Source organism: Mixophyes fleayi, chromosome 2 (assembly GCF_038048845.1).
Source record: "Mixophyes fleayi isolate aMixFle1 chromosome 2, aMixFle1.hap1, whole genome shotgun sequence".
NCBI classification, from domain to species: Eukaryota; Metazoa; Chordata; class Amphibia; order Anura; family Limnodynastidae; genus Mixophyes; species Mixophyes fleayi.
This window is the reverse complement of record NC_134403.1, coordinates 333,419,604-333,439,027: the sequence shown is the minus strand read 5'-3', so window position 1 is coordinate 333,439,027 and position 19,424 is coordinate 333,419,604. Positions and strand designations below refer to the sequence as shown.

At 40.1% G+C, this 19,424-nt stretch overlaps 1 long non-coding RNA gene across 1 annotated transcript; it reads right to left on the bottom strand.

Annotated features, from left to right (window-relative positions):
- Positions 1–1,874: 1,874 nt before the first annotated feature.
- LOC142140471 (uncharacterized) lies at positions 1,875–19,269 on the bottom strand. The gene is made up of 3 exons (XR_012688500.1): positions 19,006–19,269; positions 15,911–15,979; positions 1,875–2,114 (listed from the first exon to the last, which is right to left on the bottom strand). It is a non-coding gene; the product is annotated as an uncharacterized LOC142140471 (long non-coding RNA).
- Between the last annotated feature and the right edge of the window lie 155 nt (positions 19,270–19,424).

The window sequence follows — 19,424 nt, the reverse complement described above, 5'->3', positions numbered from 1 at the left end:
AATTTTGAAATTGAGTTCTGTGCAGATTAATCATACAACCCTTACAGTAGCTCAAGGGAGTGGGAGAGAAAATAAATGAGAACACTGACAATTACTGATCTGTAACAACGATGCCAGTGTTTTTCTTCCAGCAATACGTTCTGGCTCTGAGCTGTGGCTGCACAAGGACAAAGTAGATGAAACTGTTTTGGGAGATACTGTTTGTGGTGAGAAAATCTCCTGCTCCTACCAGGCATTGCTGTCATCCTAGCCACAGTGACACTGAGAGTATTCAGACAGTTGCCGTGGGAAACTGTAAAACAGGACCAAAGTGTCAACGACAAAATTATGTACAATGAATTCAATTGAAGATAATTCTAACATGCAGTGAAGTAGCAGAATCTAGGAAAGGGGTGATTAACTGTCAACATTCCAACTGTATTACAACTGGGGAAGAGAAAATGTTTATTGTTATTATTGTTAGTGCTGTACAGTAGTGAAGACATCAGACATAAAACAAGGACATACAAAGTAGTCAAAATAAATGCAAACCTAAAAACAAAGGATAGGGAGCATGTGTGTCCCCTCCAACCTTTAAAAGAGCTGCACGTTACCCTTAATTTCAAGAATAAACAAACAGTCCCAAGACGACCACCACACCACACATCCCAAAATGCCCCTCACGCACAACAAATTCCAACACATGCTACACAAACCTTCCTCGTACTCCAAAATAGCCTCACATATCCTCAGATCAGGGGCAAGCTGGGCTGGGGGCAGGGAGGCATCTGTCCCCCAGGCCGGTCCTATAGTGGGCTACCTTGGGCTGGTTCACTGGGCCACCTGCAATTTTTTCCATTAAAATAGGCTGCTGATTCGAGTCTTACCCCCGGGCTAAAATTTGCCAGTACTCCCATGGCTCAGATCCCCACTTTCCACAAAATGCCCCACATGTGCTCCACCATTTACCACATGCCACTAGGACAAAACTTCATGCCCCCCATATACCAGTCAGACCTCCTCACATGCCACTCAGACCTCCCTACACACCCTTCAGACCCCCAACATGCCCATCCATATGCCAGTCAGATCTCCACACATGCCCACACATGCTACTTGGACCTCACTACATGCCAGTCAGGCCTTCCCAGATACCCCTCACATCCCCCTAAGACTTCCCTACATGTTCCTCACACCTCCCTAGATGCCACATACTCCTCCCCCACATGCACTATATAATCTACTAAAAAATACTTAACTTCACAGCTGAAGAGCATAGGGGAAGGAGGGAGAAAACATGGCACACAATGCAGCACTCTCTCCACTGGTGTGCTGTGTGGCCTCCATGTGTGTGCTGTGCAGAGGAGGTTGCATGATGCTGATGTCAGCTGCTCCCATTCAATGTTATTCTCTGTTCTATAACAAAGCAGATAATTAGTCAAGTAAGAAGCTGGGAGCCGGAGGTGAAGGCTCGTTGACATGTTGCCCACCACTGCTCTAATGGGAAAAGAGCAAAGCTGAGATAAGAGGGCTGAGTATGATTCAAGAGTGGACACTGGGACATGAGTGAGAGGTGGGAGTAGGGTAGGTTCTAGAAAATAGCTGGGTTTTAGGAGCACATTTAAATAATTGAAGGCTGTGAATAATATATTAATGTATTAAAGTGTCAAATACATAAGATATAATAGTGTACTGTGACTGTTTAATTAATAAATGCGAGTTACATTTACCAGCTAAAATATAATTAAATACAAACATAAACTAAAGTAAATGCAAATATGTTATCTTTCCTTTACAAATCAAGTGGGAATCTTCTTTCCTGCCGCAGTTCAATAGAAATGTCCAATAAATAATCATAGATATTATAATAGACGGTCGCGTCATAACAGCCACACTAATGAATTAAGTTCAGCTATAGGGGATAATTTGCAATCAGCCAAACAGAATTGGCTACCCAGCTCAGATCGCCATTATTGCATATCAATGTGCCAGCCGACCAGCACCCTGCAAAGGATATGCCTCCTGACAGGTGCGTTTGCTTCTGTGTCCTGGTCTACCTCAATCACAGCTACATAAACACGTCCTTACTGTACTCGGCCTGGGCTTGTTCGTCTCTTCCATTCCTCGTTTCTTCTCTACAAGTGCAACAAGTCATAAGTGTAAGAAGTGACACAATCTGCATACGGACATAGGTGTACACATTTTTGGTGCACATGTACAGTTACGTAAAGAAGACAAACGTCCAACTCTACATGAGACCCAAAGTGAGTCATTGAAATCAGGCTGCAATGTTCTCCAAACAACCCTGGGCCTCACATGCAAATACTACTTCATTATCTGTATTTTCATCATGGTTTCCTATGAGGCTTAGAGTTTAATTCCACATTGTAGCATAAATGTTGATATTAATATTTAATTGGTATTTCAATAATTAATTATTTTCCCTTTCTTCTAACTTTCTGCTAACACTGGTAAAGTTTCTGTTCAATTCTGTAGATAAATATAGTCTCAATGCATAATGTAAATAAACAAAAATATGTTTAAAAACAACACTCTTATTTTAATATAAGTTTCCCATCTGCTGCTCCTCCTTCAACTGCACTTATAAAATATAATAATAATGATAACAATTATAATAATAGATATCCAGTCATTATTTTATTATTATTATTATTATTATTATTTTTATTATTACTATTATATATTTGTAATGCAACAAATTTAAATATTGTACTTTATAAATTACTTAACTGTATACATATATTCCAGTGTGTCCAGAGTCTAACAGTGGATGACATATTATTTGAATTACAATGCTATTTTGTTAGTCTCAAAAAATGGGATTCAATTTTGCTTAAAAAGATCATGGAAAAATAACATAACTGTTTGCAGAGCCGTACTCATCTCAAGATGTATCCTCCTCCACATCAGCAACTTTGATTAAGTCACAAACTAGTGCGAAACGCGTCAGTGGGGAAACGATATAATCCCTACAATGTGGTTGCTTTTATTAACAAGTATTTCTTACTTGGTATTCCATGCCTAATAAAGCTGCACAGTTTCCATTCAACTGGGATTTCTACTGCTGATTGACATGTGTAACAAGGTACAGAGTGCCTGATTGGGAAGTAATTCAGGCTGTATGATAATCAAGAGTTGGGAAATTCTTTCCTTAACAACAGCCACTTCAAGATCAGGTGAAACCGTTCCCTAATTTTCTGATACTATTACAACATAAGAACATTTTGACTTTTACATTCAGCTGGGTCCCGTTTGATTATTTGCACATTGGCCCTTTGGTGTGAAAGAGGAAGCACTGAGAGTTTGCTAAAGCTATCTGTTTCTGTGGGAGTGAGCTGGCCACTCACTCAGGATACCTGCACAGCTTCTATATATGAGTCAACACTGACAATGAAACTTTATTCAGTCTAACACATGGACATGCGGTTTGTTTGTAGTATACAGATCACAATATGAGCGCTTGTTGGTGAAATTTACATTATTTTATGATTCTGATTTTTTGGTTTTGTTTTATCATACCATGGATTCAGATATGGACATCATTTGAGAGGCGTGGTTTTAATTGAGATTAATAATTGTTGTTTTAAAACTGCAAGTTTTATATATACCAAAATTATATGTAATAAATAAGGTGTTTTTTTCTGATACTATATTCTGTAGTATTCACTATCAGATATTTGTATTATACTTGTGTGATTTTTTTTCCCCAATACTATGGTGCCCCTATCTGTTTTGGTTTTGCAAATCAGTAGCATATGCTCCTGGTTTATGACTAGTCATCATCATTGATTATTTGCACCTGCTCTATATAACGCCTCCAGACCCACATTTGCGTGAACACGCCGCTACAGTAGTAGGTAGAACGTTAGAATGCCCCTTCCTTAGCACGTCTCGCCTCCCAGGTGTCAGATATACGATGGTCTGGATAGGCGCATTTGAGTTTGCTTTCTTTCTGTGCAGGCGCAGAGCGATTTCATGCAAAATATACTTCGCAAACCTGCGTATATGTCCCACACCAGAGTGCCTTGTGTAAATAGAAGACACTACAAACAAGAGTGACTACCCCAGCTTTTATTAAAAGTTTTCTTTTATCTTTGCCAAAGTCTTCTTTACATGCACTGATGATTCCCTGGTTTAATAGTACAAATCAATAACTGTCAAATACAAAATACACATATCTATGAGAAGCATCTCAACAGCCCTAAAGTGAAGGGGTTAATGCATTGCAAAATGTACTTTTATCTTAAAGCAAAGCCTTTGTGTAACATTTCTATTGATTGCACCTTTTAACAGAGTAATAACATTGTTTTTGTTTGGTTCACACACTTCTATTTTTCCACTCACTTATTGTTTAAAGTGATATTGGATATAACATTTACCTTTAGACGTGGGCAATGTAACAAGATCACCATAGGAATGTTAAGTGAATAGTTGCTCACTCTATTCTCTCTCTTAAAGCTGCCCTACCATCTAGGGTAATATTTCACTAACTTGTCCCCCCCTACCAGGGGCTGCTCCAGCTAACAGATTTTTCCCAAGGCTGCTTACAGCCCTCAAGGAAAACTTGGGTATGGGGATGTGAGAGCCAACAGTGGCAGATTACCCATCTGGGGTAATATGGGGCTGATCCGCTGCTTAGATATCCTAACTCTTTTTTCTTTTATTTAATGTGTTTATCGAAGGATCATTTAAAATACATAAAATATTGTGTATAAGCCATAGAACAATAGAGAGTGTTACAATGTCGTGTTAATTAAAGTTTGGTTTATAAAATAAATTGTGTGTATTATGGATAAAGGTTAACCAATTAGCCATATATTTGGTGTTAAGAGGGGGCCTCCATTTATGTGAATAGATATAAGAGTGAACTTGACCATATTATTATGATGTGAACGGTACCCTCAAATAATAGTGAGTTGCCCAAGGTTCCCAGATTTTACCGAGCAATTTGAGGAGTTTTTGAGGAAACATGTCATATACAGCTGACATCACTGCTACAATAAGATAAAAGCCATCACCCTCCAGTGAGTCCACCTCAATCACCTGCTTGTGCATTACTTGACACTCACTACTGACCTCTGAGCAGGCATATATTCACTGCTTATTTAATGAACCACTTGCAAACCTTGTTTCTCCTTTCACTTCTCTGTATCTCCAATTTGTTGATAGTTGGGGTAGGGCGTGTCCTAGTTCAACTTTAAATTTCATTGTACAAATAAAGCAAATAAACAGCCAGTATTTAATTTATGTTTAAAATAATAAACTAATTTCCACCCCTTGCATTGTAACATTGTTTGTCCAGGAGAAAAAGTACTCCTTTTTTTTGCCTTTCTTTCCATAATGAAACAAGCCCCATGTCCCTCTACACTGCCCCATGCTTCTCTCCTCCCTTCTATCCTAACTCTCCTTCAGTGTTCCCCTTCTTACCCATCCTTCCTGCCCAATATCCTTACCTAATTCAACCCGAACTGTCAGTTCAGCTGCTTAGCCTCCACCCCCTCTGCTACCCACCTGGACCCCTAATCTTAAAGTCCGTTTACCACTTTTTGTCTCTCTCTTCACACTCCCTCTAGAAGGTAAGCTCTCACGGGTAGGATCCTCACCTTATATCTCATGTCTGTCCATTCTCTATCTTCCTATTTGTCCATGTCATGTATTATGCTGAATTGTTTTGAGCACTGAGAAGATCGCAGTATGTGTCCCCATGACTGGTATTCTTCCTAGTGCCTCATGTGGGATTAATCTGTCTCTGAGCAGGAGGATCAATAACAAGCTTCAATCAAGGTATTGCAGCTTGTGTTTGGTCCACCTGGTTACACACACACCCGTTTTCGCCATTTACAGATGGTTAGGTTGATTGATTTGCTGGTTCTGTATTACCAAATTGGATTAGTTCCATACATTTGTAACTTAGGCAGAGCAGTTAGAACCCTTTAGCGCCACTGAAGCCCCTGAGTCCAGTTATAAGATGAATGCACACAGGTCATCTTCAGAACACATTTACCCGTATGCCACATAACAATTTTGATAGGATCATTATCTGGCATTAAGGTAGTTTTGGAGCTACTTGTGGCGACATAGGGCTCCATATAACCAGCAGTATTGCTGCATATGTAGGCAGAATTAGATTCAAATGTGATTCTGTGCTTAACAAACTGTGTCACAGTATCAGAAGGACTTCCTCCCACCTGTGCCCTCTTTCAATGGCACAAGTCTGGGCAGTATTATCTCTAATGGGAAAACCATTCCTCTATGTAAGTAATAATGGTTAGCATTCACTAAAATTTTCATCTTTCTGTACATGACCACAATTGTCCAAAAAGCGTTTTTCCATGAGCATCAAGCAAATCATTATGGATTTACTGTTGCTTCCTCAGTGTGACTGTAATTTTATACTCCATTATTTACTGGACTGAACTAGAAGGCTCAGTGTGCCTCTCAGTGACACTTTAAAATCAAACTATATTAATATTGTACAAACCACAATTTATCTAAATCTAAAAACTAATTTCAATAAACAATAGTTACATTGACTCCTCATATCAGTATCTTGTGCTCATTCATCTTTGTATGAAACTGATAAACATGTATTAGAAACCTGCTGCAGGATAGAGTTCATCAGGTATGATGGAGGAATGTCAGGGATTTGACAAGCATCTCAAACAGAATCTTGTCTCCAGTGCTTAAAACACTGACATCCAAAATGTAGTGATTAATAGTGCTGGGTTTGCCCCGGAGCAGTACTAGGCAGTGCCATTGCACTCCTCAAACAAAACAATACACATTCATTCTGAAAAGATCAACAACTCATAGATTAAACAATAGGAAGACAATGCAAGTATAGACGTGTTTCAGAACGATACAAGTGAAGTCCTTATCACTTCACAAAATCAAGGTGAAGAGGTTTCCTTGAGAGAGGCCCCTGTATAGATTAAGCCAGGCTCTAGGAATTTGGGGAATGTTATTCAAGTCACATTTTTTTACTCTTTCTGTGCCTGCAAACCTGTAATACAAATTCTATTACCAGTTGTGTCATTTGTCATACTGTATAAGATTTTGTACATTTATAATTGTATAAAGTCTGTCTACCAGATCATTTCTTTTCTGTCTTTCACATATGTCCCATGTGACAGGATGGATCTCCTATGCCATCCTGTCATGGTGCTGGGAACCGGCTGAGCTGGGCTTGCTTCGCCACTGTCCCCTCACTTTATCTCAATTGCACCCCTCTAAACGCAGGGGACTCTGTTGCCACTACTCGGCTTCTTCACAAGCATCTAGAACGGTTTCCTTCTGTGTAACTCTCACTGCTAGAGGACCCCCTACTAGGCACCTGGGCTGGTACTCCTGACCTTTTCCTTCAGATCAGGGTTGCTGTGGACGGATCCCCTTGGCCAGAGCTGCAGGGTAGCGGACAGAGCATTGTAATTAGATGCTGGGTGCTAATCTCAGAACAGCCCGATAACTGATTAGAGTAATCTGATCTGTAGGTCACAGGAATTACAGCAGGTAAGTAGGTTTAAAAAGCAGGATTTTGAAGCAGTGATATTTATTAGGTCAAGAAGTCCTCATAAGAACAGTTACCCACTAGTTAGTGGGACTAGTGATCTCCAGAAGCTCAGATCGTATAATACATAACATGGTCAAACATGCTCATTTTATGACACACATGTTGTCAGGGGTTAACCCAGCCCCCTGATCCAAGCTGGCACCACAAATTATGAGATATTACATTCAATGTTTACCCTCAGGATGTAATATTCTCTAGACTTGGAAATAACACAATTTAAGTTTAACAAAATTAACATCAATCTGTGATTTCCCAAATCACTTGCTATTCCATTATTCAGACAGGTTTTAAAATGCAGCGTACAGAGAAAAGAGCAGAAGGCCAAGAACACAACCATGTGGGACTTCTATAGGAATTATGGAAGGGGGAGGAGAAATGGGCTGGTAGTTAGAGAGTGAGGTGGGGCCAAAATAATTTTTTTTCAAAATGTGTGAGACAAGAGCATGTTTAAAGGATGAGGGGAAGATGCCAGTGGAGAGGGACAGATTGAAGAGGTGGTAAGCAAGGTGGGAGCAGTTAGCGGGTGAGAGCGAGCAAAGGAGGTGAGAGGGGATGGGATCCAGGGGGCAGGTGGAGGGTGGAGAGGATACTATAAAAGGATGGACTTGATCTTCCATAGTGGGCTAAAGGAGCACAAGAGGTGGTGGCTGGAGGGAGAGGAGGGTGGAGTGGTAGTGGTGGCAGAAGTATGATGGGTGGAGATTTCATGTCTGATGGTTTCAATTTTGGAAGTGAAAAAGGATGCAAAGTGAGTGGCAGTAAGGGAGGATGATGAGAGAGGAAGAGGGGACAAAGAAGTGTGTTGAAAGTGGTAAAAATGCAGCAGAGATTGGAGGAGAGACTTGAAGGAGGATTGTTTAGCGAGGGAGAGGGGGTGGAACTGTAGGATGAGAGGATGAACTTGAAATGAAGGAAGTCTGCTAAGATTTGAGATTTCCTCCAGTGGAGTTTGGTGGTATGTGTGCATTTTTAAATGAACTGGGTAAATTTGGAGTGTAAAGGTTGGGGTTTAGAGCGGCAAAGGTGGACAGACAAGGCGGGGGGCAGCAGAGTCAAAAGAGGTGGTGAGTGTGTGGTTGTAGAGGGAGGCCACCTGGTTGGGGCAGTCCAGGGTGGATAGAGGGAAGAGGGTAGTTTAAAGCAAAGAGGCTAAGATAGCAGGATCAAGAGTATCAAGATTGCATTTAGAAAGAGGGCAGATGTGTGCGAGGGGAGAGGTAGAGGAGTTGAGATGGTGGTCAGAGAGTGGGTAACGGAGAGTTGGAGAAGTCAGAAAGAGCACATTGATGGGGGAAGACAAGGTCAAGGGAGTGAATGAAACAGTAGGTGAGGGTAGAGGTCCATAGTGAGAAGCCAAAGTAGCTTATATGTAACTCAAAGAAAGGGAAGTGGCTAGGCTAGGCCATCGCATCCCGGAATCCCTGTATAGTCTTATTATAAATAATGGTATCTATTGGGTGGTACACCCAGAACATTGAGATGTACTTATGCAAAAGTTCCAAAAAAGGGGAAAAAAGAATGTTCTATATATGGCACTCAAGTGATCAAAATAATGATATCAATAAAGCGTATTTCTTTTTTTTATAGTATTAAAATATTCTCTTGGTCCAGATCTTAAGCTTGGAACAAAATATTTAAAAACATACACAGAGGTAAAAGAATGAAAGCCTCACCATGTGACCCCAGATCATACATAATATTTGCTATACAGTATAACCATGATCTTATTAAAGTTATTTTATCGCTTACCAATAAACATTGTCCGCTGCGATTTGCATGGTTCCAACGCACAATTAGATTTAATAGCAAAAAGTAGCAGGATGCAACGAATAACAATTCAGTAAAATAAGTACAGCCGATTACATACGCAGGCGCCCTGGATCCAGCATACAGTCATTCAATCCTGAGGTCTGTGGACAAGAAGACTGTCTGTTGGTCCCAGAGCTCCTGCTTATATACAGTTGGTGTTACATTGAAAACAGTAAAGATGATTTGGCATGTTTCCATTGGTTCAGGATTCAGGACAGTCCAGTGAAATGCAGGTCATTGATCAGTTCAAATGATGCCCTCCAAGGGTAGGGGTCGGCTCTCCAACAGATGTATACTAATCTTCCCACCAAAAAGCTGGTTCAAACTGGTCCATTTGCATTACACACACAATACCATTCTGATCATTTCTTCCCTCTAATCCATAACTCGCATACACAAGATGCGATCTCTTAGCCCAGTGGATCTCAAACTTTCTCAGTTCGAGGCACCCCTACGGTCTCAATAATTTATTCAAGGCACCCCTAAGCCAAAATAATTACCAAGTAGCCCCCTGCCTTGCTTACCACCGGCCCTGGCCGCGGCACCCCTGTGAGATCGCTGTGGCACCCCAGGGAGCCGTGGCACACAGTTTGGGAACCACTGTCTTAGCCGATAGAAACGGAGCTATGAGGATAAATAGGGGATTGGAATGATACTAGACATGATATGTTTCCTGTATCCTGAACCTTAGATCTCACTAAAGTGCTTTTAACATTATTATATTTAACTATAAATCCTACTAAATCTGACTATAAACGACTGTATATTGGACCTATTCTAAGGTGAACTATTTACAAGTGAATGTGTGAGTGTAAGTGTATGTGTGCGTTATTTATCCGTGCGATTGCGTCATAACACGTGGCGTACTTATCGCAATCGCACGGTAAAACGACATTAATCAATTTGATTTACTTCATCCAATTATTTGACTTCGACAATCTTTAACTAAGTAGCGTGTGAAACCATCAAAGTTGTTCTCCTTTATTGTATTGGTATTGCTCAATGGATCCAATAAACCATAATCTGCAGAGACCAAAATGCTGTCTATGTCATTCATAAAGTTTCCACTGTTTAATTACCCCTACATATATTCTTTGATATTACACGTTATGTTAAGCCTGGCTATAATTTGTGGCCATAAATATGATAAATTGTGGACATAAAAGGTGTTATCGTAGTAGAGTTGGACCATGTCACACATTCACTCCATCACAGGAGTCTAGCCCCATCTGTTTTATCTTAAACAGTGGTCTTAGTCCACTAATAAGATTATTTTTCTAAATGGGGTTTTGATAATATATACTCAAAACTAGATGTATATAATGTTTTAGTGGTATCAGAAATATATAATAATGACTAATAGGTATTGACTACGCTGATTACATGCAGCTGTCGTTGTTATATTGACAGAGAGATTACTCCAAAAGAAGCCCTCATAATACCACGCTGTTTATAGCGGCTCATCGCAAGTACTATTGGTGAAGTCTGATAGACTCCTTTATATCCCACAAGTGAGACTCTCAAGTAGGTGGAATGAATATTCCACTGCCAGGGTATTCTAATTCACCCCTTGATAACCTGACTGACTAACAGTGATAGAAATTTCACTTGCTAGTCTACCTAAGAGGTTAATGAGTAAAGGATCAGATGGCAAGGTGAACACCAGGCGCGCATTTTGCTGCTCGCTTTGTCAAGGTTTTGCTGCTCGCTTTGTCAAGGAAAAACCCTATTTAGGTGCATTCGTCTATAGGGACTCTCTTGTCATAATATAAATAAAGGAATACATTTTATTGATATCATTATTCTGATCACTTGAGTTCCCCATATAAAACATACTTTTCTCCCCTTTTTTAGAATTTTGCATTGCATTGTAAACTTGCACTAAGCCAGTGGGACACAATAAGATATAACACCTATCCTAAAGATACATAAAAGCCAAAATTCAACGCTTTCCCCAAGGGTCGCTGTTGACCTCTCTACGGTCCTACGGTAATCTACTTACATTTTAATGCTCCTGACCCACATCTATAAGTGGTTGAAAGTATAGAATACTCAACTTAAAATACGGGTGTAGGTTGTGCACATGTGCAGGGCAACAAATATCATGCAATTTTTATGTGCGCAAAACAGGACCATACTGTACAATTAATGGCAGCAATTTAAAGCTACACTGTAGGATCGGTTTCTTTTTTTGTTCTTCTTAGGATAAAGGCCTTTTTGTGGGAAACAGCAGATTTGCTTACAGACAAGCCATGAGTGATCCTGGTGAAGCCTAATTTTCAGCTCAGTCCTTTCAGCTCAGCCAGACGTACAAAGACTGTATATAAACATAGAGATTACATCCTGGCTGCATTGGGAAAACATCCTGGTCACGTGAGTCAAAATCACACACTCCCGTGCTCCTTAAAGTTCAAGAGCAGCACATGTTTTTAAACTAACATGATAAAAACTTATGATTCTTTTGTTTGATTTTCCATTGCTCTAAGAACAGAAAATCTAAGGAGGAAGAATGCTGATATATAAGATTAAGAGATGGCTATTTATCAAAGCGTTATTTTTAAAGAGATATAGGTTTTGCACATACATTATAACGTATAACATAACATAACTTAGAATTGCACTATTCTTATTTAATTCTATTTAAACAATTAGGAACAGCATGAAAGGGTATATTCTGAAAATAATGTTAAGCATATATTTTAATTTTTTTCATGTTGTTTGCAAAATACTCCTCTAGCCCACAGAATAAGGGTACAATTCATACTTGCCAACATTTTGGATCTCCTGGAGGAGAGATCCTGGTGCCGAGTGCAGAGGTTCTGGCCGCACGAATAGCGGGGTCCCAGTCCCACCTCCGACATCCCCCTACTCTGCCTGCTGGCTCGATGAAAGGTAAGATGTGGGGGGCTGAAGAGGGAGGCATCCTGAAAGAAGGTGACTGATGGGGAGGGCACCTAGGCAGAGGAGGGCACCTAGGCAGGGGAGGCCACCTAGGCAGAGGAGGGCACCTAGGCAGAGGAGGGCACCTAGGCAGGGGAGGGCACCTAGGCAGGGGAGGGCACCTAGGCAGGGGAGGCCACCTAGGCAGGGGAGGGGTGGCAAATTTTAGCTCAGGGGGCAAAACTCGACACAGCAGCCTATTAGGAACATTTTAAAGCAAAACAAATGCAGGTGGCCCAGTGACCTAGCCCAAGGTAGCCCACTATGGAACCAGACCGGGGGGCAGATACCTCCCTGCCTCACAGCTCAGCCTGCCCCTGCACCTAAGGCACCCACCCATCAGAATGCCCCACCCTCAGTTTTACCGCACACTACTTACATTGTGTGGAGCAAGCGTGGGGGGGGGGGGTCATACAGCAGGCAGGAAAGGGTTACCGGAGTCTGTGCTGCCTCTGATACTGCCAGCTGCTCCTCCTCCGATTCAGTGACAGGCTTGGAGTGCGGTGCCGCTTTCCTGTAAATAGTCGTTGACAAGAATCTTTAGTAATAAACAAGATTAACTGGCATATTTATCAAAAGTAGAACAGCCCTATCTCGGGTAAAAACATGTGTTTTTCACCAGAGATTGGGTTCTCTATCAAAGGGTCACTGTCGGCAGTAACAGAGCTATTGCTATTGCCGGCGCTAGCCACACCAGAGAAAAGATTTGTTGGGTCTCGACTAATTGGTTTGTACCACCGCAATCCTTGTTCTGTTACCGCTATCTCAGGATGAAAAGATGCCTTGTTATTTCTATAAAGCATTTTTGGCATCAAAATGTTTAATCTTTTTCATATTTTTATACTTTTTAAAAAAAAATTATTAGTGGTTTTCTAGAAAGTCAGCCATATCAACACAGAATGATAAAGGCCAATAAATCGCTGTATGTCCATATAGTGATGTGTTTAAGGGCACCCTGGTTTCCTACAAGCCACTGTTTAGTGTTTAACCCCTTGAGTGGGACTCATCCTCTACATGACCTCCTTATGTAGTAAGTCCCACAAGTCCTCTGCATTGCAAGGGTTATAAACCCCACAGATTACTTCATACTATAATTTGTGGGTTTTCAGATTGTGTTGGAAGCGGTGGTAGTCACTTTAACGTGCTGATAACACTGACAGTGACTTCACCGACTTAGAAGAAAGGGGGACTGACCCCTGACAGAACAAGTACCCGGCAGTGTGGTAAGAGATCATGATCCCCAGAAACAACGGGCATGTTGTTAGTATGTCATTTTCAATTGCGACTTGTCTCTCACTATTTTTAAAGCAGCAATGCGGCTTCTCATCCCACCTATTAGACTTAGGCTTAAGTGTAATAGTTAGGTGGGATGAGAAGCGGCATTGCTGCTTTAAAAATGGATCTCAAGATATGTTTCCATTTGAATCTGGTTATAAGTACGCTCTGCCTAAACATACTTACTTGTCGTATGTTATCAGACAGAACACAGTGCAGGATATGCACATGCATATGTGCGTATCCTGCGTAAAGAAATGACCAACTTATAATACTATAATCATTAATAAAAATATGAGTTTTAAAAAATATATATTTTTTTATATTATTTACATCAATCAAGATGTTTTTATTGTTTACTGTACATAAAATGCGTTTATATAGTAAATCTTCCTTGCATACGCATTTTCTGTGCTATCTAGTGGCACTCATACATGTAGTTTTTAGACCGTGCCATGTCAGTCATCACTATCAGACGACATATACACCTGCCCTGTAGCTGGTGCAAATGATAAGGCTAAACAAAATAAGAGAAACACAGACCTTGAATCAGCCACATCGGCGTCGGCACGCCCCTACTGTACATTGCCTGCGTTCATCCGCTCCTTCCCTCCCTTGTTCCGCCTCTCAAGTCATAGGAAGCCGTAAGTGTCATTTGCGTTCATACTTGCATGCAATTGCGCTTGCTGGCTTAAGATACAATTCTGAGCATGCACAGAGCTATTTCGCACAAGATACAGCACACAAACGGACTTACATCCGAAGATGAATCAGGCTCACACACAAGCTCTACCCAGATAGGGCTCTGGTTGGAATATAATCCAGAGACCCAATGATGTGAGGTAGCAATGCTAACCACAGTGCCAAAAATAACAAGGACAAGTTTTATTGAATTAAATTATTTACTATTACAAATACAATATTTCAAATAATAAAAGAATATATTGCAGACAACTAGTCTTGATGCTTGCTTATGAAGGAAACCTGACATTCTAGAATTTTTAATATGGAAAGTTTCCTATGCTACATCACTAAATCTGGAAATGCTTTGCAATGTAAGCATAAAATCTTCGTTCAAAAATATAGAAATCCTGTGAATTCATAACCATGTGGAAAATATATATCTTTAGAACCTGAAATTTTCTTTGACGACCACTAATACTGGGCATCAAACATGTAATTCCACATCTGAGTAAGAGATACAGTCCCGTGAAAATATTGTGCTTTTCATGGTTAGTCAGAACAGTGTGAGTCATGTTAGTAGCTGGTTATGATGTCAGACATACCCCAGCTCCATCCGCTCTGTTAGAACAGCGGGTGGAGTTACATATGTAATTGGCGTTGCTAGCTAGATAAATTACTAAGTAAATGTCCTAATCCTTTATTTGGGCAATGTCACTGACATATACAGTGCTGGGAAATACAAATACTGTGTAAGGCCCATGCTAATTCCCACAGAAAATGATGTACAAATAGTTATGGGAGTGGTTATCATGTTAAATCATTAAAAAATAAACTGTATTCATCCATTTTCTCTCTGCATATAGTACTTCCCAACATGACCCTTTATTTATCCTCAAATTGCAGAAATAAGTAAAATTAAAAAAAACTAAATAAAAAAAATATTGGCGTGCCACCTGACCAATACATACTTGTGATACTGGGCCACACCGGGAAGGGTTAACTTATGGCTTCAATATGCCAGACATTGCAGATCTGCACATATATGAGTCAGTTTGTCATTATTCTTTTATACTATTCCTAATCTCTCCACTTTATTACTTCAGTTTCATTACTTCATTTACATTATTATACTCTTATACACAAAAATAAATTTACCATCATTTTCTCCCAAACGCTATTTTGGAACTAATAATGACTTGTAGCGCCCACATATCCAAACTAACAAAACACATAGGTGGACAAATAAAACCCTCTTTAGAATCACCCCTGTCGTTAAACTTTTCAGTCTTCAATGTAGTATATAACCCGTTTGAAACTTGCATTGTTTATTTGAGACTTGCATTGTGTCTTTGAATTATAATTTTTTTTTTTACTTTGAGCAAAATGCGTCTAGAAATACGTTTCTCCGTTTCTCCACTAAAATGTACCTTATCCTACAAAGTGCGCTGCTCTGTAAAACTAGACGCACCCTCATTCCTCCCCATGGTTCACATCAGCCTTCTTGTTCCTTGGACCCATGTGCAATCAGTTCACACCGCATTACCACAGAGGGTTATACACAGTATCTTGCCATTTTGTGCTCTGTAAAACAGGGCCAATGTGTACATGCAAATGGACTATGATGGCACGTACCGTACATGAGAACTTAACATGCACTGTGTTCTGGTCCGGTGTGGGAGTCCATCCCCCCGATGGTAAAACCTAAAATGAATTGGAATAAAAAGTTATCATTAATGTCCTAGAAGAACTTTATGAGCAAAACAATTTTTTGAATTTTGGTGATCGGTCAATTTAAGCATCAAAAACTTTATAATTCCGTAGTTTTCACAAGTACATTTTTGGCCATTAAACGAGCAAATAATGATAAAAATGGAAAACATACTTTTTCATGATTTTACCCATACTAAGGGGCAAATTGAATTGTTGGCGTTACTGCCTAAAGTAACGCGGCACACACACTATTACCGTAATAGTGCGCGTAAATACCGTTATTACGGTACATTTCACGCTGGATTTCAGCTCGCGGCTCAGTGAGCTGCGAGCTGAGAGCTGAAATCCGGCTTAGTATTACCGTAATAACGGTACTTTATCGGCGGCGGAAAACGCCAACAATTGAATATGTCCCTAAGACTGGGTACACACTACAGAAAATGTCTCCATTTGCGGTATCAGTAACGTTTTTACCAACAATTGGAAAAAAACAGCATTCCGGTTCATGTGTACACACTAAACACATTTTACACGATTTACCTTCAGATCTGTGCTCTTCATCTGTCATAACCATCAGCTGAAAAGATCGTGACTCTGTAAACTGCATAGAGATCTATGGACACTGCCTGTCCTGAGTGCATTCTCACTGCAGGATTACAACAACATCAATCTAATCAAACGATGCTATATGCTTTGGAACGATAATAATTCATAGTTGGAGCGTACACTCTAATGCGACATTGGGAGGAACAGTCGTTTATCTTGTGATTAGCCCAATAATAAGCTGAAAACCCTGTAGTGTGTACCCAGCCTTACTTTGACCTAATTAGACTAAAAAAGATAATATAGGACCCCTAAGAAGTGAGATGGGTGAATTGATAAATGATACTAAGGAAAAAGCAGAGATATTAAACACGTTCTTTTCTTCAGTTTTTACCAGAGAGGAACAAATGGCAGGAGTAATACATAAAAATGGAAATGAAACCATGCCATTAATTAATACTTGGTTGTCAGAGGAAGAAGTCCAAAGGCGACTGAAGAATATTAAGATAAATAAAGCTCCAGGTCCAGATGGCATACACCCAAGGGTCCTTATGGAGTTAAACTCGGAAATAGCTAGACCGCTATTCTTAATTTTCAGAGATTCAATCTCATCAGGCTCAGTACCAAGGGATTGGCGAATAGCAGATGTGGTGCCGTTGTTTAAAAAGGGGACGAGATCACAACCAGAGAATTATAGACCTGTAAGCCTGACATCAATAGTGGGGAAACTACTGGAAGGTATTTTAAGGGACAGTATTCAGGATTACTTGGTACGCAATAAAATTATTAGTGGGAATCAACATGGATTTGTGAGGGATAGGTCATGTCAAACTAATCTAATTAGTTTCTACGAGGAAGTTAGTGGGAACTTAGACCAGGGCAGGACAGTAGATGTGGTCTACTTAGATTTTGCAAAGGCCTTTGATACAGATTACAAAATAAGGGAACTGGGTCTAGAAATCAAAATTTGTACTTGGATCGAAAACTGGTTAGAGAATAGGGAACAGAGAGTTGTGATAAATGGAACATTTTCTAATTGGTCAAAGGTCTTAAGTGGAGTACCTCAAGGTTCCGTGCTGGGACCACTCCTTTTTAATATATTTATTAATGACCTTGGTGATGGTTTAGAGAGTAAAGTTTCTATTTTTGCAGATGACACTATACTCTGTAAGGTAATAAAATCAGAGCAAGATGTAGCTTCTCTACAGAGGGACTTAAATAAACTGGAGGATTGGGCGGCTAAATGGAATATGAGGTTTAACACAGATAAATGTAAGGTTATGCATTCAGGGATCAAAAACAAGAACGCAATCTATAAATTAAATGGAATTAATTTGGGAGAATCTATAATGGAAAAGGATTTGGGAGTGCTCGTAGAGAGTAGACTTAGCAATAGTGCTCAATGTCAAGCAGCAGCTGCAAGGGCAAACAAAGTATTGGCATGCATAAAAAGGGGCATAGATGCAAGGGAAGACAGTGTAATTTTGCCACTGTATAAATCATTGGTAAGACCTCATCTTGAATATGCAGTACAGTTCTGGGCACCACTCTATAAAAAAGATAATTTGGAATTAGAAAGGGTTCAGAGAAGGGCGACAAAATTGATAAAGGGTATGGAGTCATTAAGTTATGAGGAAAGGTTAGCCAGTTTAGGCATGATTTTAGAAAAGAGGCGTCTAAGGGGAGATATGATTACTATGTACAAATACATTAGGGGTCAATACAGAGAGCTTTCATGGGAACTTTTTACCCCAAGGACCATACACAGGACACGTGGTCTTCCCCTTAGGTTAGAGGAGAGGAAATTTCACAACCAGCAAAGGAAGGGGTTCTTTACAGTAAGGGCAGTCAAGATATGGAATTCATTGCCAGGGAAGGTTGTGATGGCAGATTCAATAGATATGTTTAAGAAAGGGTTAGACAAATTTTTAGCGGAAAGGTGTATCCAGGGATACGACCGTTAATTTAAAATAAAGGATAGTAGTGGATATAGGGTAAAATTGGATTGCAATATTGAGTCTGGGGGGATTTTCAAAATTGAAACAGATGGGCGGTTGCCTACTCTGGATTAATTTCAAATATAAGTGCAGGGTCGCAGGAGATCCAAAATAGGTTGAACTTGATGGACTGGTGTCTTTTTTCAACCTCATCAACTATGTTACTATGTTACTATGTTACTAGTGCGACCCCAAATATTTACATCAAAATGTAATTACCTAGTAATTCAAAACATAGCAATACAAAACAACTTTATACAAGGTCTGACATAGCTATAGGGTCGAGTAAAAAACATGTTAGCTTTGAAAGTTTTATTTTTTCCTGCAGATTTGCTACATTGGCATAAGGGGAATAGCGTGGGCAGAGAAGCCAAAGCTTGTGCTCTTGACACCATCTGCCCCAATGGATTCTCTGTGGATGACAATCTATTTTTTCTGACTCACAACAGATATAGCAGAGGCACTCAGTGCTTTTACCTTTTATACCAGCAGCATATGATAGTGATACATCCCATTCCGTCTCGTTGGTGTACAGAAGAGAAGGGGATGTAACAATTTGTTCTGTTTTCCTCAATGCTTCTCTTAGTTTGCATAATTGAAGCAACGGGAACCTATCCCTGCATTTGATCACATGATGCAGCTCCCAGTCAGGGCCATCTTTTCCATTGGGTACGATGGGCAGCTGCCCAGGGGCCCCACGGGCAAGGGGGCCCCATAGGCACGGCTCTTAATGAGAATAAATAATCCTGCAAAAGAAAAATACCTGCAAAAAGAACCTACAAGGGTCACTGAGCAAGTACATCTATCTATCTCTATCTCCATATATCTATATCTGTATCTGTATACATCTATATATCTATATCTATATCTATGTGCCCCGGTGCACTGCTTTGCCC